Below are 23,654 nucleotides of genomic sequence, written 5' to 3'. Positions count from 1 at the left end.
GTCTGCTCTTGCAGAAGGATCATTAATTTTTTTGATTTTGCCTGATGGATTGAGAGGGTCTCCTGGAAAAGCACAAACTGGAATCTGTCTACTGTCTGGCCAATGTTTAAATCTCCAAGATTGCACCCTGTGCTTAGCTGATGTGCAGGTAATCTTGTCAGAAGCGCAAAGCTGAAAACAGCCCTTTGTTAGTGAAATGAAACAAAGAACTGTGGATGCTGGGGCTCTGAAATGAACAAAAGTCCAAAATGCTGCAGGTCTGGCAGCATCTGTGGGGAGAAAACAAAATTAATGTTTCACTCTTGAGATCCTTCTTCCGAACTAAAAGCAGCTAGGTATAGGTAGTTTTAAGCTGATGATGGGTGCGGGGGTGGGTGGGCAGGGTGTTGTGATGAAAAGTTACAGAGAGAAGGCAGAAGAATGGGGTTGAGAAACATTTTAGCAATGCAGAGCAATAATTTGGCTAAAGCGACTGAATGCAAGTTGCTAAATTTGCTCATAATACAAATATAGGCAGGAAAGTAAAATCTGGAAAGGACGTAAGGAGTCAGTAAATGTGGAGCAGACTTGATGGACCAAATGGCCTAATTCTGCACCTATATCTTATGGGCCTTATTCTCCTGCTTTATCTTTCCCTCCTCCTATTTTCATACGCTTCTGTCTTTCAAAAAATCCATGGTTTTTACATTTACCTCATTATTTGAATTTTCACATGATTCAAACATATTTGTCTAAATTTTTAATTAGTTTCATTCAATTGCTTTAAAAGTTCTGGATTTTAGAAACCTATTGTTGAGAGGCAGGTTCTAATTGATTGATAACAGAATTTAAGGCTTAATTTGGGTTTAATTAAGTTCAAGCATGTTAAACAATAGCCCTCAATCAAGCTGAAATAATTGGGCTTCTTTTTTGGATGCTTTTCTTGCAGAGTTCCTGTAGTGATTGTAATGGGCAGAAGCTCACCTTGTACCTTTACCACCCGAAGAAGAGAACAAATTTCTTCTGAGACACTCTGGGCGCAAGAGGCAAGCTGCTGTGTGTCACAATCACCACAGTTCAGTTTCGAGAACAAGCTATCTCGAAGCTGAGGCGTTCGAGAGGTGCTTCTGGGATATTACAAAAGGTCACAGGGTCCTGATTAGTGTCCATCATTTTCTACAATTTCAATTGTGCATTTGTTTTAAAACGATGGAATGTAGTTTTCCTTATTTCACTAGCTCTGATGAGAAAGGTAAACAATTCAAAATGACAACTTCCTTCCCAGTTCGAGGCGTTTCAATGGTTTCCAGGGAATAAGACCATATATGAGGCTGAAAGGGGAAGGCAGGGCAAATAGTCAAGCCCATTCAAAGAGCCAGTGAGGACTTGAGGGGCTGAATGGTCTCTTATGCTATTGTAAATATGGTGAAACCAGTTTTCAAGATTGGCCTCTGACCTTTCTAAGATGGCTGCTCTGCCTATTTAACTGTGGAGAAAGAATAGGGCCTGTTTTTGGCTGTAGCTCTGAGCAAAACAATTAATTTAAATTAGAATAAAAGTGTGCAAAACATTTCATCGATCCTTCACATAGTGCTTTCTAAAAATATTTACAAAGACGTATTATCTTGAGCATCTTTTAGTTGGAAGGTCATGTTGCGGGTATACAGGACATTGGTTAGGCCATTTTTGAAGTAGTGTGTATAATTCTGGTCTCCCTCCTATTAGAAGGATGTTGTTAAACTTGAAAGGATTCAAAAGATTTACAAGGATGTTGCTAGGGCTGGAGGGTTTGAGCTATAGAGAGAGGCTGAATAGGCTGGGGCAGTTTTCCCTGGAGCATCGGAGGCTGAGGGGTGACCTTCTAGAGGTTTATAAAATCATGAGGGCATTGATAAGGTAAATAGACAAGACCTTTTCCCTGGGATGGGGCATCCAGAACTAGAGGGCATAGGTTTTGGATGAGAGGGGAAAAAAGTTAAACGGGACCTAAAGGGCAATTTTTCATGCAGAGGACGGTTTGTGTATGGAATGAGCTGCCAGAAGAAGTGGTGGAGGCTTGTACACTTCCAACATTTAAAAGGCATCTGGATGGGTCTATGAATAGGTAGGGTTTAGAGGCACATAGGCCAATTGCTGACAAATGGGACTGGATTAATTTGGGATATCTGGTCAGCATGGACGAGTTCGACTGAAGGATCTGTTTCTGTGCTGTACATTTATGGCTCTAAATGGACGTGTGGATCATTTTAGTTAAGTGATGGATGGTGATAAACAGGACTATTTGGGGGAATGGAGGGGTCCACAACCCAGTGCTGTGAGAGAAATGAATTTCTTTCAGCAAATATGTAACCGCTAACTAACTGCAACAATGAACTTTCAGTGGTGGGGCAGATCCTTTTCTTAATGGTTACCACTTAGTACCAGCATTGCACAACAAAATGGAATTTAAAAAAAACTGCATTTCTTTAAAAACGCAACACTAGATTAAACTCTGATCAGTAAAACCTTATGGTGGTAGCTTGTTACAGTATCAGAACTGACCCTTGTTTGTCTTGTGTGAATTTCAATAGCTTCTTTAAGGTAACAACAAATCCTTTCTGTTTCGTTAGACCTTTACTCTTATTTGCTTTCCCCTGAGGCTAAGTATTTAGATTTTTTTTTGTTTAAGCATGCATGTCTGCTTGCAGTCATAATTCGTGCTTGGAATTGATTTACTTCAATATGTTCTTCTCTCCTTCCATGGCAGCTCCACCCCCAGGTTTCAAGTTGAGCAGCATACTTCCTATGCTGTTGTGTGACCAACAGCAAGGCGGAGCATAAATATGAGCTGAGGCAACTTAATATCCTCTTCATTCATGTTTCATCCCCTCTACCTCTCTCCTGTGTTCTTCAGTATCTTGGCCATTGTATAATATAAGCACAAGATGGATGGAGCAAGTTTAACTTCACTGTCATCCTTTTTTGTTGTTGTTATTATTTATTGAGTTGGGGCCTCCAGAGCCTGAAACCTAGAATTATAACATGGTATATGCCAACCAAAGAGAGACTTTGCATTTATGTAGCACCTTTTTTATAATTTTGAGGTTTTACTGCTGTAATGGGGCAGCCAGTTGGCATGCAGCAAGCTTTCAAAGAGCAGTGTATTAATGATGGGACAGTTTTGTTGGTAGAAGGCTCTGTATATTTTTTTCTGGACACTGGGCAGAAGTTCCCTTCTCCTTTCCTTCAGGATAGAATTCCACGTCATTTTACACCCACCTGAGACGGCAGGTAAGAGCTTAGGAAAAACACCTGAAAAGCACATTAATGGACCAGTTTTGGATGCCTCAATGTTTTTTAACCTTTTTTCTTTTGTGTTTATTTCTCCAAGTCATGTCTTTTGGTTGGCCATTCTGACATTGAATGTGCAGGCGGCTTTTGAGGTGATCTCAAGTTAACTTTTAGCTGCCTTTTTGTGCACTGTATTCCTGGAAGCTGGGAAAGGGGAAGGCACTCGCAGTGTGGTTATGATTCAGGCCAGTTGTACACTCTCACGTCCTTTTGTCCTGTTGTTGCGATGTGACTGTACCTTTAGTTGTTACATTGGAATACTTTCCCTAAATTGCTCCACCTCTTCCCTCCCAAGATGTTTCTTAAAACTGTTTTCTTTAACCAAACCTTGATGATCTCTGAGTGTAAATTTTATACTCAGATGAGGCACCTGGGAGTGTATTGCTTTGTTGGAGGTGCCATATAAATGCAACTTGTTGTTAAGATTGAATCTATTTTAATGCCCAATTTTCAGTAAGTCACATGCAGTATTTCTTTATACTGGTTCCAAAGGAAAAAAAACCTGAAACCCTGATACTACCAGCTCCTTCATGCTATATATCTTAGGGTTACCATGCTGCTGTGGGTTTATTATTACCATTTTTGCTTATCTTCCCAACAGCAGCTTAATAGCACTGGGAACCTAACTGCAGCCTGAAGCACTTCTAACCAGTTTCTTGATAAATAGTATACATTATAACGAGTTAAAAAAAAGCCAGTGGTTCTAAGCGAGTAATTGAACTGCTGAGTTCTGACTCTTGTAAGCCACTTAAACTGCACATTCTCGCTTTGATGTCAATGCACCCAAGTTGGCTCGCTCACTGTTTGTAGCCCACCGTCATATATCAATTATCTATAATATATTAATATATGTATAATGGTACCAAACAGTGTAAGAGGTTTTTACTGCATACTGAAGAATAATTTGTATTCTCTGTGTCTTTAGATATTCAGCTGTAAATATTGAAGAGATAAGTTTCTTATTTTGGGAACTGGGAAAATTATTTGTATTTTATAGTCCTGGGTTAATTTCCTTAGCTCATATGTGTTTCTGAGAATTCCATGCAGTAAAGTGTATCTATTTTGCGGTGGTGCTTTCTTGGATCTCTACAGAATGCCTTAACAACAATGCAATGATCATCCACATTTCTTCAATGTTAGTGACAGACTGTTGTAGCCTTCTGAAAAATCCTCATCCAACTTCCTGTGATCTGACTTGTTTTTTTTTCAGAAACAGCAGCACCACTATTTTCCTAGACTTCTCTTTATGTCTTCCACACTAAACCCCATTCTGTCTTCTTTCTTTTCTCGCTCTGCTCTGTGTGGTAAGGCACGTAGGTCATTTTTTTTTGCATGTGATAGATGCCATTGATTTGGTGGCTGATGGACGTTGGCATTCTTGGCAGAGTGAAAAGAGGGTTTGAATAAACAAGTGTGCTTTATTCACTGCAGGCTTTAGGTATACAATGTTTGTACCAGTTCATTCCTGAGGAAACTTGTTTATGTTGAGTGTGCAGCTTTCTGACTAACCCACTCCTCTGTGAATCGGTTTTGCTAATTAGCATGTCTCTGTCATGGTAAATCTTCAATGCTGTAAGATGGCATCTGTCTTATTGTTGCGTAAATCTAACATACGCGTTTACCACTCAGTGCATCTTCCTTCCCAAATGAATACAACAAGTGCCTTGACTCTGATGTACTGGGGAGGCAGGTTTGGGTGGGGGACGTGGATCAAGCTCAATGCTAATGGAAGTTGTTGTCTTTGTATGGGACTGGAGAATTTTTTTAAAATGCAGCAGCCTTGACACTGAGTCTACAGTGTTATGGGCTCAAGCTTATCCCCAGAGTTGTAAACATATAAACCTAGATTGGCATGACAGTGTAACACTGTTGGATGTGCTGTCTATGAGAGAATAGGTTCAGACCCTTTCAGGCGAAGCATGTTTTGAAGGACAGAGGAGTTCTCATTGCTGTCCACACCGCCATGTATCCCTGTAATATACTGAAGCACATATCTGACCATACATCAACTCCAGTGATAAGCATGTAGTCCAGACTGATATCACAGTGCAGCATTCAGGAACTGGTGCACTGTTGGACTTGTCGTCATTCAGATGAGATTATACTGAAGTGAAAGACCGCTTTTCTCAAATGAAATATGACAGAATTGCTGCTAATAATAGATTTAAATATGACAGAACATGCAGCTAACAATAGATTTAAATATGACAGAACGTGCAGCTAACAATAGATTATGCATTGTAAATGTTGCACAGCCAAAATGGTTGTAAAGGGGCTGCACATTGAGAAGGGATTGGTACAGATGGTGTCACAGTGGTTAGCACTGCTGCCTCACAGCGCCAGAGACCTGGGTTCAATTCCCGCCTCAGGTAACTGACTGTGTGGAGTTTGCACATTCTCCCCATGTCTGCGTGGGTTTCCTCCGGGTGCTCCGGTTTCCTCCCACAGTCCAAAGATGCGCAGGTCAGGTGAATTGGCCATGCTAAGTTGCCTGTAGTGTAAGGTGAAGGGGTAAATATAGGGGCATGGATGGGTTGCGCTTCGGCAGGTTGGTGTGGACTCGTTGGGCCGAAGGGCCTGTTTCCACACTGTAAGTAATCTAATCTATATGCATTATAGCACAGTTTTACACACATGAGGGTTTAAGATGTATCGCTATTGGCAGTGTGCAGAATGTGCTTGATATGATTGTTCAATTTTTTGTTATACATTATTATTAGGTTTTTTGTGCGCTGTGAGAAGTGAGCCAATTGCAAAACAGTTAACTTGGACAATTACAAAGAGGTTTATTTTGTGTTATGGATTTACATTTAGTTTATGATTTGCAGTACAAAGTAGCTCTGAATATATTAGTTTCTAATTTAATATTGCCCTGTTTGGAGACATTCAGTTGTACATTGTGACTTGCTAGTCATGTGTCATTGTAATTGCTTTCTGTTTTGAGAATGAGCTATTAAAGCTTGCATATGGAGTATAGTGTTAGAAGTGAATGGCTAATTGTGTGGATTTTGAGAGCTGGAAGAGAACCAGATATTGTAAGAAACAGTAAACAGTAAGGGATATTTAGATAAAAGTAAATTACTGTGGATGCTGGAATCTGAAACCAAAAAAGAGAAAATGCTGGAAAATCTCAGCAAGTCAGGCAGCATCTGTAAGGAGAGAAAAGAGCTGACGTTTCGAGTCTAACTGACCCTTTGTCAAAGCTGCTTTGACAAAGGGTCAGTTAGATTCGAAACGTCAGCTCTTTTCTCTCCTTACAGATGCTGCCAGACTTGCTGAGATTTTCCAGCGTTTTCTCTTTGTTGGTTTAAGGGATATTTAAAATTGCATTTGCACCTTTATCCTACTGGATGAATCAGGATAGATTTTTATTCCCTAGTCCCTGTTCCTGTATTTAAGAAAGGTGATCAAAGACAGACCTGGAAATTATTCCAGTCTCAATGGCAAAATTATAAGTTAGCCACAGAGTTGAACAAATACAAGTAGTAACAAGAATAGAAATTGGGCAACACGCCTCACTGGTTAGCACTGCTGCCTCACAGGCCCAGGGACCCAGGTTTGATTCCAGCATCGGCCAACTATCTGGGTGGAGTTTGCACATTCTCCCTGGGTCTGCATGGGTTTCGTGCGGGTGCTCCAGTTACCTTCCATGGTCCATAGATGTGCAGGCTAGATGGATTAGCCATGGGAAATGCAGGGTTGCAGGAATAGGTGGGTTTAGGTGGAATGGAATCCCTGGAGTGTGGAAGCTGCTCTTTGGAAGGCCAGTATGGACTCAATGGGCCAATAGCCTGCTTCCATGGTGTAGGGATTCAATACAAAATTGCTCAAAAATCTCAGCAGATCTGGCAGCAATTGTGGAGAGAAAGCAGAGTTAACATTTTGGGTCCAGTTACCCTTCTTCAGAAATAAAAGTAACAATTCAGTTACCAATGACAGGGAAACAGTGCTACAAAGTATAATGCATCCTAGACCTCATTGAGGAGGAGCAAAGTCAGATTGGAAAAATGTTGAAGGCTTCTTTTGAATCCTCTTAACATTATCATCTGAACAGTATGTACTAACATCACAACTTCGAAAGGAAGGGAGAATATTGAACAGTACATAACTGCACTGAGGGGATTAGTTGAATCTTTCAGTTGCCTAAGTTCATTAGATATGGAGTTGTCTTGGGAGTAAGAGATCCTGCTGTGAGAGCATCTCTGCCAAAAGTGGAGAAACATTTTCTGGAAAATGTAATTGGTATGAGTTAAAGCTCTGTAGTTGTTAGTCATCAGTTACAGAGTATTAACTCAAAATTAGACAAGACTGCATGAAATTGAGACAGGGTCTAGGCCTAACGAGCTACACAATGGGGAAAAAAGGAAGAAATATATCTAGGAGGACTAGCAGAAAGATCAAGGCCAGAATACAGGGATGTAAATATTGGAGAACACCATGTCAAAAAAAAAGAAAAATGAAAAGAAGTGCAGGAAAGCAATGCTCTAACTGCAAGAAGCTTAATCACTTTTTATCTATTGGTTTTGCTGGAAATATGCAAAGCAAAACTATGAAACTGTCTCTTGGGAAGATGTTGGATTGATCTTGTTCTACCTTATAACAGATTGCTACTGTGAAGCCCAACACTGCTAAATGGTTTGTGACTCTTAGAATGTTGACTACAGAAGGAGAACATCAAGTGAATGTGAATTGTCAGAAACCAGCGATTCATGCAACATCATGAACTTTGCAAACCTGTGTAAATTGGTTCAAGATGGTGAAGCAATTGAAGGTAAAGTTGAGGCTAGATGGTGAAATGATAAACATTTCATGAGGGAAAGTGAAGCTGAGAGCCCACTGTAAAGGAAAGATCAAAGATCTACAGTTCTGGGTAATAGACATTAAGCAAAACCACTCAATCCTCTCAGTTAAAACAAGTGTGGAGGTGCTGGTGTTGAACTGGGGTGGACAAAGTTAGAAGCCACACAACACCAGGTTATAGTTCAACACGTTTATATGGAATTGCTAGCTTTTGGAGCTGTGGTAACCTTCAGGTAGCTGTGCAGCAGGATGATAAGACACAGAATTTATAGCGAAAGATCTCGGGGTTATGCAACTAAAATGATATATTGAACTCCTCTTTCACGTGCACGTGCGCGTGCACACACACACACACACACACACACACATACACTTTTATGCAGACTGGCTGTCATATACACGCTCTCATTCAGGCACACATACATCCCCACACACTCATCCAAGTGCATACCTTCTCACAGGCTTATACTCTGTCACACTCACATGCAATCTCACACTCTCATATGTGCGCACATACCCATATAACCAATGGGCTGAATTTGCATTTGCAGAAACATTCTATTTTGTTCAACAATTTGTAGGCAGCCAATGCAAGCAGTCAATTCATATAACATTTTATAAATTCCTACTTTGGACATAGAACCAGTCTTGCTCAAGATTGTGATACAGACAAACTCTAACCTTACACCTTTAATGCATTGTCTGAGCTGAGATGTTACCTTTTTTTAATGAAACATTAAGTTACCTCGAGAATGTGACATGAAAGATGTTCTGGGATTTACATATTAATGAACAGAAACCTGCAACTGATTATAAAGATGAAAGACTTAACAGCAATCTAGGTTTGCTCAATATATCATTTCAGTTGCGTGACACTGATCATTTGCTACAAATTCTGTCTCCTGATTCTGCTCCACAGGTACCTGATGAAGAAGCAGCGCTCCAAAAGCTAGTGCTTCCAAATAAACCTGTTGGGCTACAACCTGGTGTTTTAAGTTAAAAATCACAACAAGTAAAATCTCAGACTGGTAACCCTTCATGTGCCAGAAGAGATTTGCAGCATTTTGTAGGACACCACACCATTGACTTAAATGGATGCTTAAAAAATTGTGAAAATGTTTTTGTAGGTTTTGAATGCTGTCTTGGTGAATATATTTTTGAATTGGCTGACTGTGTGAGACCAATGCTGCATCTAGTAGGAAAAGAATCAGCTTTTCTCCAGTCCAACTTTCAGGTAAAAGGTAGAGGAGCTTGCGAATAAGAAAGTAATTTTGAAAAAGTGATAAACCTGAAGGATTTTATTCGTAGCTTGGTAGCAATGAATATCGTGGAAAGCTAAGCATGCACAGATCCAAAGGATCTCAAAACCCTGTAGAGATCTCACTTGATATGGCCTAAAGCTGAACAAGAAAAATCTGCAATTACAGATGACTGTAGTCAGGTATATAGCTCAAATATTGATAGCAAAATGACTTTGTCCTGATCCTGCAGTTTATGTGTCACCATAGTCTTACCAGACCATGTAGGCTGCTCTCTCAATAGAGAGAAGTGACTGGTGGCGACTTGCCTGAAGTCTGGTGGTCCTCCGGTTGAGGGAAAAGGTTGAGAAGGAAATTGGTAACCTCAAACTGGTGATGGGAATTGAACCCATGCTGTTGGCTTCACTCTGATCTGTAAGCCAACGATCCAGTCAACTGAGCTAAACTGTAGAGATGCAGAATCCAACAAATATGGGATTTGTGAATTACCTCGCAAAGTCATTGACTAAGTTGTCATCGGTGTGTTAACATCTTTACAAACACAGGACAAAGGATATTCAGTGGTACTGGGCTGGTGAAACAGAGTAGTGATAGCGAGTTACAAAGCTGTTAGTAATAGTCACCCTGTCTGGGAGACAGGATATGGAGAAAGCTTCATGCTGGAAGGATGGCTGGTTATGTTTGCAGTGAGGATGTCCATGCAAACTAAACAGCATTCTATGGAGCTGGAGAAGGAACATCACAGTCTTGAGCCGATACTAAACAAACAGCCAACAGTAAGCCATATATGAACCATTTAAAAGACCTGAGCAGTATAGAAAAATATGGGAGTTGACTAGAAGTAACAAACTTTGTTCATACTTGGATGACTTTCTTTAGTGACTATGTATATTGGGGAATGTGATGCAAATGATAATGTATGCAAATTTTTAAATGAAAAGTGGGATGTTGGAATAAAAACAATTTTGCACCAGGACCTTGCCATAGCCATGTGACCTCTTAATGTAGTTGCTTTCTGTTTCGAGCGGGAAGCCATTAAGTTTTTCACAAGAAACAGACCTTTGTCTCATTCAGCTATCTAGTACGCTTCTTGTGACTAAATGAAGCATGTCAGATTTTGGTCATCAAAGTTGTCAGAACATAATTGTTAACAGTATTAAAATGGTACCAATTACAATGGTAACATTACTGTTTAAAAAGGTCAGGAGTGATGAATTGCAAGATAAAACTCTCCGCTCCATCCTTTGTACTTGGAGGGGTCCCAAACATAATTCTTCCCCCCCCCCCCAACTTATGGCTGCTTTCAGCCAATTCTGCTACCTGCCCACTGAGGTACCAGTCTAGAGTTTTTCTGGGCTGAGTGTATTTGCATGTGCTGGTTAGCTGTAAGGGGTTCATCCCTTTATGAACCATAGCAATCTTTTTATTGAGATCTGTAAGTTATTATCAAATACAGCTCTCTCTCTTGTTCAAGGCAGTTGGCATGCTCATTCTAGACTGCTGTCTTCTCTATCTCTGATAATAGTCATGCGATCAGTTATATCACGCGAATCACATTGTACAGCCCAAAAAGCTGCACACGAGTGAGAAAACATGGGACTGAATATCGATTGTAAATTTGTGTTATGAATCACACAAACTGTTAAAACTGCATGTTGAATATTATTGGTTAACAAATTAAATTGAACGTGAGTGTGGCTTTAAAAGCTTTCGGCTTAGTCGGTGGAACCTGTTTAACCAGAACTTTTTAAAATGGAAAAGGGAAGTGTATGATTAGCAGATATATGGTGTGAATGCTGTTTTTTAACGGCACGCATTGTAAGTAGCTCTGAAGCAACTCGTTACTTTGAATTTAATACAGTAGGCATATTTATTACTCACCACAAATTACTGTAAAATACTATCCTTTCTTCATTTGATGTACTGAATGTAAGTTATTATGGACTTTGCTTTGCATATTCAGTACAACTGTACAATGATGTGTTGCTGTGGGGTTAAACAAAGGACTGAAGCAATGAAAGGGATGTTATATTAAGCTGTAACTTGCAGTCTGCTGTCTGTTTTTACAGCGCTTGCATTTTGCATGAAGGCAAGATTTATTTCCCTGGAAATGTCTATGTCATAAGTAGCTGCACGAGTTATAACGGCTTCAATAATAGAAACTGAAAACGTTGGAAAAGCTCAACACTCCTATCATCATCTGTAAAGAGAGAAACAAAGTCATGGTAAGGGTTTGTTTCGGGTCTACTGGGCTCATTAGTCTGAGGTGGGAATGGGGGGGGGGGGGGGCGGGCGGGGAGGGCGGAAGTAGAAGTAGAGCTGCAGGTGTTGAATGTGGTTTTCCCTAAAGATCAATCTGCTACCTTGTGGTATTCTCATCGTTCACATATGATCTAGTACTTCGACAATTACATGACATCATGACATGTGACATTCCAGTATAAAGATACCTGCCTTGCCTTCAGTCTCTCTCTCTCTCTCTCTCTCTCTCTGTCATAGAGATCAATGGTTACATGTGTGTCATGTACGGTAACATCAGAAAAAACACTGAATCCAGACCAAGTGTGTAATGCTCTCATATTTTAGCCTTGTAAATAATTAGCATTGTGACTAACCTTCAGATATGTGTCTCCAGAAGAACAGGAGCTTTATGCTGTGTGGACTAACATATAGTAAACCACAAATGTCATCATTGGGTAGAGTGTTTGCTGTCAGCACTCCTCCTTTGCCTTTGAGCTGATCTAATGGTTAGTGGTAGAACAGCTACAGGAGAGGCATTGTTCTTATGGTCCTATGAGAGGTTCTGATCTGAAACGCTGACTCCCCTTCTCTGATGCTGCTTGACCTGCTATGCTTTTTCCAGCTTCACTCTTTCTCCACTCTGACTCTCCAGCATCTGCGGTGCTCAGTATCTCCACTGTTCTCAGTCAACAAGATTTATTGCATGGGTAGCATAAAGTGCGATTCTATTTAACCAGTGGCAGTTACGAAGACTTTAGAGAGCTGGTACAGATACATCTTATGTGGACTGAGCATGAGAGGTGCCTTGGATACTAGGCATAAGTATTTGATCATCTACGTGCAGTTATAAGCTGAAATGGAATTCTATCTCCAGTCACAGACTCGTAGACATCAGTGGAATGGTTGGAATCAATGTAACATGAACATTATCCCCTTCAGAACTATTGCTTTACGCACTGGAGGGTTGTCAGTTGAGATAGTTAATGATAGTTAATGCAAGTGTAGTTAATGACCGCAAGGTTTTGTTTTAAAGAAGGCTGGCTGTGGTTTCGCAGTCATCCACCAGATTGCCCATAAGCTGATAGAGGACAGTGTAGCTGCCTGAAGGTGGTCTCTGCTGGGCAGAGTGGAACAGGATGAGAGGAAGCACTCGAGAGGTAAAATGGTTCTTCAGTTCGGCGTGGATGCTATAGCTGCCACAGGATGCCTTCGAGATAGGTATCTTCTACTCCAGGATGCATGCTATAAAGCACTTTATTTATTTTAACTCTGAAAAAAAATGGATGAGAGGGTGACTCCATCTTGGGATGTCCTTTCCTTCACAGTTTAAAAATCTCACAGCGCCAGATTATAGTCCAACAGGTTGACCACTCCAGTACAACACCGGCACCTCCACATCATGGCTTTCCTTCACAGACCTGCCTCCCGCTTCTGTCTGTAAACTGGAGAGCACATCCATCTTCCTTAACTAAGACAGTAAGCCCACCATCTGGCCACTTGGGAATTTGGCCAATTTGGTGAAAAGAACAGCCTCTGTTTGAACCTGATTGGGCGGAGGGTTCTCAAAACTTCACCACAGTTCCAGGTGAATGACCGCTCATCTGAACTCTCACTTGGCGTTCTGACAGTGTCCTAGAATATGACATGCAGCCAGTGTGCAATCCCCTTCAAGAAGTACTTTTATAGCTATCAAGCACTTTGGGATATCTGGAGGTTATTAAAGCTGGAGAAATGCAAGTGTATTCTTGCTCAGAGCTGGGTCTTCAAGAGTGCTGTCATGATTGTATGTCAGCCTAAGAGATTTACCTATGTATTTCTGTTGATATTGTGCTTACAGTTTGTGCAAAAATACAATCTTGTGTCTGCAATTTATCACAGTCTATTAAATTTCATTGAGCATTTGATTTATGGGAATAAAACCCTTTTGGCTGTCTTGCAAGCATTGATTGATGGGTAGTCTGCAAGCAACAAGCTGTGAAATTTTTTATTCAGTTGTGGGATGCAAGTGTCACTGGCAAGCCTGGCATTTTTTTGTCCATCTTTAATATAGCGCTGGCATTTACTCAATACTGTGTTTATACTGGTGGCTAGGAAAGGTTCAGTAATGAGAGAACAGAGTTGCATTGATTTAATGAGTTCTGAAAGTTCACTGCACAACTAATCTGCAGGCACACTACCTTTCTCTGTGGCAGAGGTCCCTAATGCAAGCAGCAGCTAGTGGGCTGAGGCTTGCATTGTCCACATGTGGCTACCTGGATAACAAGGTGTGGCTAACTGGACTTTGGATTGAGTAATAAAATATGACTGTGTGTATCTCATTACATACTGTATATGTTTGAACTTCAACCCTTTTGTGCATTTATTAAAATAATCAAACAAAAAGCTTTTTTTTTGATTTGGGTGTATTTTATTTACCTGGGTACTGAAGGGTGAAAGATATCTGTTGAATAAATGTATGTACCTAAAGTACATTTGCATGTCTTGCGAGTATGCGAGAGGCATTTCCTACTAAAATTAGTGTTTTATTTTGTTGGGGGCTGGTGAATGGAGCGAATGATATCACTGTAGTAACATCTGCAAGTTAGTTACCAATTTCTTTTGGAAAACTTTGAACCAAGTTCAACATTGAAAGTTGATGTGTACAACACTTATTGCACTGTAACAAAGGGAGTACATATTGAAAAGCCTGAAGGTAAACAGTACTTGTGTTAATGTTTGACAGAGATTACAGCAATAAAATCTGAAGTTGAGCCAAAAATAAATGACCAGAAGAGGTACAAACTGGCAAAAGGCAAGTGCAGGACTGACGTCAGGAACTGGGTCACGCACTAAGAAATGACTTGGAGAGAAAAGCTTTGGAGAATTTCCACAGGATTTTCCCTGGAGATCTAATGTAAAGTCTGCTGTTTACTGCATTTATTTAGATTTTCTGCCATTCTTTTGCTGAGGCAGAAGCAGGGATTTGGGAAAATTCTTGTGGAAATTACTGGTGCAGAAGGGTTAGCTAAATGAGTCAAATGACCTCCCTCACTTAGCTTTACGACATTAGCCTTTTATTTTTGTGCTTTTCTTTACCCCTGCAAGCTTTAGGGTTGACCAGAGTTTAAAATGCACCTCTGATAAAATTATCATTTTTGTAACTTTAGCAAGAAGTGTATTATCAAATGAAAAGCTGTTTGTGATATAGAATGTGGCTCTGTTCATGATTGGGATGTGAACATAGGAGGTATAGTTAGGAAGCTTGCAGGTGACCCCAAAATTGAAGGTGTAGAAGACAGCGAAGGTTACTTCAGATTACAATGGAATCTTGATCAGGTGGGCCAATGGGCTGAGGAGTGGCAGATGGAGTTTAATTTAGGTAAATGTGAGGTGCTGCATTTTGGAAAGGCAAATCAGAGCAGGACTTACACACTTAATGGTAAGGACCTAGGGAGCATTGCTGAACAAGGAGACCTTGGAGTGCAGGTTCACAGTTCCTTGAAAGTGGAGTCGCAGGTAGGTAGGATAGTGAAGAAGGCGTTTGGTATGCTTACCTTTTATTGATCAGAGCATTGAGCTGTCAGAGGAAGTGGTGGAGGCTGGTATAATTACAACATTTAAAAGGCATCTGGATGGGTACTGTATAAGAATAGGAAGGGGTTAGAGAGCCAAGTGCTGGTAAATGGGATTAGATTAGGTTAAGATATCTGATCCGCATAGATGTGTTGGACCGAAGGGTCTGTTTCCGTGCTGTACAACTCTTTGACTTTATGAGCTTACCTCATGCAAATAGGTAGAGTGTGACAGTGAGAGACCACGGGAATGTTCTGGGCCTAGTTCTTTTACAGCACATTTATACTTGTGTACAGTTCTGCTATCTGTACTTCAATGCACACTACATGTACAGCTCACTGTAATTGTCACTGATTCCTGATCTCTCAACACCTCAAGTGTAAAGATTCGACTCTTGTATTCCTTCCCCTCCATTGCCTCAACCCTACCTACCTATCTAGTTTCTTTACACTGTACTGAGAAATCTGCTTCCCACCAGATCTTACATCTTGTGTATCCCATACACTATTCGTGCCCCAATGACAGCCTGGCTGACCTCTGCTGTTTGGATGTTAAGCTCTGAATTTCTCCCACACCACCTTCCTCTCCTCTTTGCTCCTTTAACTTTGGTCCACTACTACTCTGACCAACCTGGTCAGAATGTCTTTTTTGGTTCTCCTTCACTACCTGTCCCTTCAGCAATAAGGTCCATCACTACCTGCTCCTTCAACAATGATCTCCCTCATTGATCCCTGCTTCCTCTTGTTTCCCCCTCTTGCTGCTTCACTATTCCTTGTCTCTGGGAATGAGCGAAGAAGGCAGCAAGAGATGGAGAAGGCAAGGTCCCTGGGAGCAGATGGACAGGGAGGTCACAAGTAAAGTTGCAAACTCGGGATGGTGAGTGGGAGAGCAGGGCAGTGAAAAACTCTTGAGCAGAACAGGAGAGTGAGACACCCATCATACTTGGATTGAAATGCTATAATGCACATGTGTCGAGAGTGTGGTGCTGGAAAAGCACAGCAGGTCAGGCCGCATCCGAGGAGCAGGAGAATTGACTTTTCAGGCATAAGCCTTTCATCAGGAACTTTCATGAGCTTTCCTGATGAAGGGCTTATGCCTGAAAAGTCGATTCTCCTGCTCCTCGGATGCGGCCTGACCTGCTGTGCTTTTCCAGCACCACACCATCGACTCTGATCTCCAGCATCTGCAGTCCTCACCTTCTCCTGTAATACACAAATGTCAGTCATAGTAACGTGTCCTGTACTATATCCTGTTGACAGACATCCTAATCTTCACTTCAATACCGTCCTTCAATTGGACAGACTTCTGTGTTGTAGACACCAAGCACACTGAATGAAGTGGTTACCAGGAGAAAAGGATCACAGATGGGGTTGCAAGTGGTGTGGGATGTTGGGCATCAGTGCTATCGTGCATATGGAAATGGGCAGAATTGTCATGAGCTTCCATTTGTAGGCATACATTGATATTTGTGGTGCCAACACCCGCTTCAATATTATGGCAGGAGATATATATTGAAAGGATTTTCACTGGTCAATTTGACTATGGATTGGGATCAGCCTCACAACTGAACTACAACTGCCCAAACATTAATATGGTCATCTGCAATTTGTGTAAGCATATGCTATAATACTAAGTATGGGCTTCAGATGTTGAGATGTTAAACTGGCAAAAGAGTTGATGCTTAATTCGGAAACTAAGTTTGACAAATCAGCTGCCAAATCCAGAGTGACTTTGAGAACTACTGACTCTGCTTGGGAAAATATAACTGCGTGTTAGAAACCGGAATCTGAGTCCAAAACACTCACTCAACAGAGTCCTGATCTATTGATTTAATTGAAATTCTCAGTTGGGGAGAAGGTAAAAGACTTAATGTTATCTTCAATTCATAAGACAAATAACCTCAATAAGCTAGCCCCCCCTTGTTTACAGTGAAGAGAGAGATTTTGCTTTTGTCAAGAGCTTTTCATATCTTGAAAGCATTGCAAAGTAATTCATAGGCAAAAAATTACTTTTAAACCTCAGTCATGGTTGCTAAAGTAATTTGCTTAAGTGATTTGAGGCAAAATATGATACAGTGAAATGCGTCGGAATGAGATCAAAACAGTGTCCACTAAGGATTTAACGATGCAATCTTCCTGTTGTTGCTGCATTTTGGACTTTGTTCACATGAAATGGATGAGGTTGTCCTTGGTAAACAGTGTGGTGTGAGATGGGCCTTTCAGATAGAGCTGTTACACATCAGATAACTGAGCCACAACACTGTGGTGCAATCTGAGCTTCGGTGACATTGGGTACTCACTGAACACAAAGTTGGTGCTTGGTCTGCAGCAAACATCTGATCTCCTCTGCAAGAGTGCGTTTTTGCTAGAACAGGCTAAATGAAATATTGGGTCTTGATTCTGCAGTGAACCGTGAAGTTACAGTTTAAAACTCATCATCTCTGGAGCTGTTTCTCCATCCCCAGTCTACCAGTTTATCACATGCTACATAGATCTCATTTCTATTTGCCATATGGAAAACTACTTTTGAGCATTTTAATAATGCCCTCCTTAACAGCAAAAGGCTTAGTTTAGCTCGAAAATGTTTATATCGTAGACAGATTACTTCACAGCAGCTGTTTGAAGTTCCAGTAAAGCATGAATCTGGAAGGCCACAGCTTAAAAATGAATCAATACAACTCAATACAAATGCATTAGCTGAAGGAACGACTGTTCTCTGTTGGTGACTCAGTGTGAGTGCACTTGAAAGCCTCTTGAATGCCCTTCCCTCCTGATAGTTCTCACTTCAGACAGCAAGGGAACATAGTAGAAAGCCTGCCATATGTGAACATTGAAGAACCACTATTTAATGTAGATCCCTCAAATTTGGAAATTAAAAGTAATGATTCTTTTTTAAGCCAAGTTGTTCAGTGCTTTTGGAATTGTGATGTGTTGTGGTTTGTGCAGGAAGCTGAGTCATTCCTGTGACCTTTCACACTGCATCTTGTTTGTCTGCAATCTGCTTAGATGGTCATCTCTGCTGGTAAGTGCAATCTTACATGAAAACCATTAGAGAACTTTGACTTTGGCAAACTCTTTAAAAAGTGTAAAGCAAAGTTTTCTCAGAGAACAATTAGTTTGATCCCCATTGATTTTCATAAGCAATCACACTGACTTGAGCCCACAGGGTTAATTAGAATGCCGGTGAGGTCAGTCTGGAAAGTTGTTTCAGTATACAGGAATTTCGAAGAGATGAGAATTTCCAGCTTCAGTACACTTCTCATAATATGTTGGAAAGTGATCTTTTTAATGGCCCTCCTGAGTATAATGCTGTGATTCCTTAGAAATACATTAATGACAACCCAAACCAAATATTGTATCATAAATAGTTAAATCTGACTCGGTTAGACTCATAGAAGATGGTATACGTCATCCCAGGAAATGATGCAATGTCACAAGATCTTGTTGCCTCTCGGCAAGATGAAGCCTCAGCAAGGTGCCTCTTAAATAAAGTTAATGTTTTCCTTAAATCAGCAGACTTTGCAAATAGTTTTTTAGCACCGCAACGACATGAAGAAAATAAACAGACATTTATTTGGTTAGTTGGTAATTGAGCAGTAGATGTTCAGGACCCATATGTTCAAACATCCACTCCTGTGGATAGTGGAATCCAGGCCTACAGTGCAAAAGGTTGAGCTTCTGAGTTTGGATGTGTCACTTTGACTTTTTGGGGATAGATTGTCCTCGGCAAAGAATGGCCAGCACACAATCCTTGTGAAGGTGAAGTCCAGCCTTCACATTGAGGATACTTTCCATTGTGTTATGTGGCACTATCACTGTGCTAAATGAGACAGACTTCAAACAGATCTAGCAACTCAAGACTGTATAATCATGAGGCACTGTAGGTCATCAACAGTAGCAGAATTGTATTCCAACACAATCTGTAATCTCGTGGCCCGGCATATCCCTGACTCAACCATTACTATCAAGCCAAGGGATCAACCCTGGTTCAATGAAGAGTATAGGAAGGCATGCCAGGAGCAACACCAGCCATATCAAAAAATGAGGTGTCAACCTGTTGAAGCTACCACACAGGACTAGCGTGTCAAACAGCAAAAGCAGCAAGTGATAGACAGAACTAAACAATCCCACAACTAACTGACCAGATCTAAGCTCTGCAGTCCTGTCACATCCAGTCATGAGTGGCTGTGGACAGTTTAACAGCTCACTGGAGGAGGAAGCCTCACCAATATTCACATCGTCGATGATGGAAGAGCCCAGTACGTCAGTGCAAAAATAAGGCTGAAGCATTCTTTTTCAGTGAGAAGTGCCAAGTGGATGATTTATCTCTAGTGGTCCTCAGCATTACAGATTTCCAGTCTTGAGCCAATTTGATTCATTCCATGTGAAAGCAAGAAACGTTGGAGACACTGGATACTTCAAAGGCTGTGGGCCCTGACAACATTCTGGCAATAGTACTAAAGCCTTGTGCTCCAGAACTTGCCACTCCCATAGTCAAGCTGTTCCAGTACAGTTACAGCACTGGCATCCACCCAATAATGTGTAAAATTGCCCAGGTATGTCATGTGTACAAAAAGCAGGACAAGTCCAACCCAGCCAATTACCATACCATCAGTTTATTCTTGAGCATCCGTAAAGTGATGGAAGTGCTATCAAGCAGTACCCACTCAGCAATAACCTGCTCAGTAACGCTCAGTTTGGGTTCCACCAGGACCACTCAGCTCCTGACCTCATTACAGTCTTGGTTCAAACATGGACAAAAGAGCTGAATCCCAGAGGTGAGGGGAGAGTGACAACAGTTGACATTAGTGTGGCATTAAGGAGCCTGAGCAAAACTGGAATCCATAAGTATTGGGGCAAATTCTCCCCTTGATGGAGTAATACCCAGCACATTTCAAGATGGTTGTGTTTATTGAAGGATAATCATCTCACCTCTAGGAGTTTCTCAGGGTGGTGTCCAAGGCCCAACTATCTTCAGCTGCTTCATCAATGACCTTCCATTAATCATAATGTCAGAAGCGGGATGTTCCCCGATGACTGCACAATGTTCAGCACCATTCGTAACTCCTTGAAGCTGTCCATGTTCAAATATAACCGGATCTGGGCAACATCCAGGCTTGGGCTGACAAGTGACAAGTAACAAATGCCAGGTAATGACCATTTCTAATAAGAAACCATCTAACCATTGCCCCTTGATATCAATGGATTACGGTTACTGAATCCCCCACTGTCAACATCCTGGGAGTTACCATTGACCAGCAAGTAAATTGGACTCACCGCATAAACACAGTGGATGTAAGAGCAGGTCAGAGGCTAGGAATACTGCAATGAGTAACTCACCTCCTGACTACCAAAAGCCTGTCCACCATCGACAAGGCATAAGTCAGAAGTGTGATGGAATACTCCCCACTCACCTGGGTGAGTACAGTACAACAACAATCAAGAAGCTTAACACCATCCAGGACAAAGCAACCTGTTTGATTGACACCACATCCACAAACATCCACTCCCTCTACCAGTGTTGCTCAGTAGCAGCAATGTGTAATATTTACAAGATAACCTGCAGAAATTCACCAAAGATCCTCAGACAGCATCTTCCAAACTCTCAAACACTTCCATCTAGAAGGACAATGGCAACAGATACGTGAGAACACCACCACTTTCAAGATCCTGTCCAAGCCACTCCTCATCCTGACTTCAAAATATTTGCTGTTCCTTCACTGGCACTGGGTCAAAACCCTGGAATTTCCTCCCTTTAAGGGTGTTGTAGATCAACCTACAGCACATGGGCTGCAGCGGTTCAAAAAAGGCAGCTCACCACCACCTTCTCAAAGGCAACTAGGGACAGGCAACAAATGCTGGCCAGACAGCATCTCCCATTTCCCTCAAGTGAATATAATAAAAAGATGCAGCGGTGTATTGTGAGTGTTTTAATTAGGGCATTTAATTTGGAGACATATCAAGGGAATGTTATTTAAATAACTATCTTGAACAACTTCAAGGCAAAGGATGATAAGATTGCTGAAGATCGGTTTAATTGGACTGTTCATGCATGTTATAATTCAAAGATAAAACTAAAAACCGTGGATGCTGAAGATCTGAAATAAAAACCGAAATTACTGGAGAAGCTCAGTGGGTTTGGCAGCCACCTGTGGAGAGAAAGTCATGTCAACGTTTCAGGTTGAGTAACCCTTCTTCAGAGAGTTCTGCTGACCTAAACATGGCAATGACCCACAGCTGAACAGTGCCAGGATTGGAAACCTGGAAGTGTGTGAAGCAGCAAGATTGCAGAGGGCAACTAGTGAATGGCCCATCAATGGTTGCGATATGAGCATAAGGTTGCCCAGGTATTTCCAGTGATTTCATCCAACTGGATTTTCTCCAGCACTATTTTTATTTCATTATATGTTCCATTACTTTTTTGCTAGCATTTTCTTGATGAATAAGTGTTGACATTTGAAACAAGATTATTTCAGTGCCTTTTGATTGATCTGAGTTGCTTGCAGAAGTTGCACATTTCATTCTCCCCAGCCAGACGAGTGCCACTGTCACATCATGCTGGCTTCATAAAGTTGTTAGTCTTGTTTGCTTCTCGGAATGAGTCAGTGTTACCAACCAAAAACTGGTCCGTTGAACCAGTGCTGAGCTTCTAATGAGGAACGGGCTATGCTGGATGATAATTGTGGGAGAGTTTAGTATTCCAAAACCCATGTGTCATGATTGACTAGTTTGTGTTAACTTCCCCTTTTAAGGGTCCAGTTCTCTGATGTGGTTGCTTTGTCTCATGTTTGTTCTTGTCACTGGTATCAAATGAATGTTCTTTTGCTTTCATGAAAGTATAGGCAAGTGCTTAAACATTAAAACTTGTTCCACTAATGTAATCCAGCTAAATTAGAATTTGTTGAGGAGCTTTAAGGTAATTTATCATTGATTTATGAAAGATATATAAGGTACATGTTTCTAAACTCGTGTGGAATGCGAAGAGACTAGAAAAACTGGAAGTTTTTGGATGGGAATATGTTAAAATACTTAACTGTGGTGTTCAGGTTATTTGGGCTCTTCGTAGGGCATAAGCAGAAACTGTCTCCGTTGGGGAGATGTTCAGTAATTGGAGGATCCAGATTTGAGATAAGGAACAAGATGTTTACACAACAAGTTATGTTACTCTAGAATGCGCTGCCTTAGAGTATAAGGGAAGCAAATTCAGAAGTAAGTGTTTCAAATATCATTGAAACACACTTGAAAAGTTTTCTAAAAGTGTACAGGTTTATGGGGTCTTAAGACAGCTTGCTTTCAAAGAGCTGACAATGACCAGATAGGGCTCTGTCTGTGCTGTATGATTCTGTGGTGTAAGCTGAAGTTCTGCCTTCAGCTCGTCAAAGGATAGATGACAGAGTACAGTATGCATCCATAGTCATAAAACTCCAACAGTGAGAAAGGCCATTTAGCCCGCACCAACCCTCCAAAGAGCATCCTATCCTATCCCTGTAACCCTGTATTTCCGACACTAACCCACCTAGCCAGCAGTTCCCTGGGCACAATGGGCAATTTAGCATGGCCAATCCACCCAACCTGCACATCTTTGGACTGTCTAAGGAAACTGGAGCACCTGACGGAAACCCATGAAGACACTGGGAGAATGTGTAATCTTCACACAGGCAGTTGCCCGAGGCTAGAATCAAACCTGGGTCCCTCGCATTGTGAGGCAGCTTACTACTGAGCTACCGTGCCATCCGTGATAATATACAGTAGCATGACTATACATCAACCCCATTCCCACTTCTGACACTGGCTACAGTGATGTAGGTGATGCTCTATATCTCCTCCAACATGCTGTTTCATTATAAAGTCAGAATCATAGAGATGTACAGCACAGAAACAGACCCTTCAGTCCAACTTGTCCATGCTGACCAGATATCCTACACTAATCTAGTTCCATTTGCCAGCACTTGGCCCATTTCCTTCTAAACTCTTCTTATTCATATACCTATTCAAATGCCTTTTAAATGTTGTAATTGTACTAGCCTCCACCACTACGTCTGGCAGCTCATTCTATAAACGCACCACCCTCTGCATGAAAAGGTTGATTCTTAGATCCCTTTTAAATCTCCCCCCCCCCCCCCCCCCCCTCATCCTAAAGCTATGCCTTCTGTTTCTGGACTTTTGTGCACTTGTTGAGTGCTTTGGGATTTTTCTCTATAATTTAAAGGTGTTATCTAAATACAAGTGATTATTCTTCCACTTGGACTTCCAGTAGCAGATGCTTTAAAGTAACTTCAAAGGACTTTAATTTAACATTAGTGGCAGGCATTGTTATTGTGCCCATTCTGCTATTTAACATAACATGGACAACCTGCATCTCAATTCCATACAACCATTTTAGCTCCACTTCTGTTCACACCATCATCTGTCAAACGTTTATCCATCTTCATTCTTGAAGTTTCTGTTGACTGAATTTCAACAGCTGTTTTGGGTCAGAATTCTAGATTTCCAC

At 41.2% G+C, this 23,654-nt stretch overlaps 1 protein-coding gene across 6 annotated transcripts in view; it reads left to right on the top strand.

The window, feature by feature from the left end:
* The window catches only part of elf1 (E74-like ETS transcription factor 1), a 269,537-nt gene that overhangs the window by 152,893 nt on the left and 92,990 nt on the right, over positions 1-23,654 (top strand). Inside the window, exon 1 of one of the 6 annotated variants that reach the window (XM_072594686.1) lies at positions 1,107-1,123. The exons of 4 other annotated variants lie outside the window; for them this stretch is intronic. The gene's annotated coding sequence lies outside the window, so the exon portion shown is untranslated. Of the gene's footprint in view, positions 1-1,106; positions 1,124-11,573; positions 11,594-23,654 lie in introns of those variants that run through there. One more of the 6 variants, XM_072594689.1, reaches the window with a different exon arrangement.

This window comes from Chiloscyllium punctatum, chromosome 25 (assembly GCF_047496795.1).
Source record: "Chiloscyllium punctatum isolate Juve2018m chromosome 25, sChiPun1.3, whole genome shotgun sequence".
In the NCBI taxonomy this organism is placed as follows: Eukaryota; Metazoa; Chordata; class Chondrichthyes; order Orectolobiformes; family Hemiscylliidae; genus Chiloscyllium; species Chiloscyllium punctatum.
This window is presented reverse-complemented; position numbering and strand designations above follow the sequence as displayed.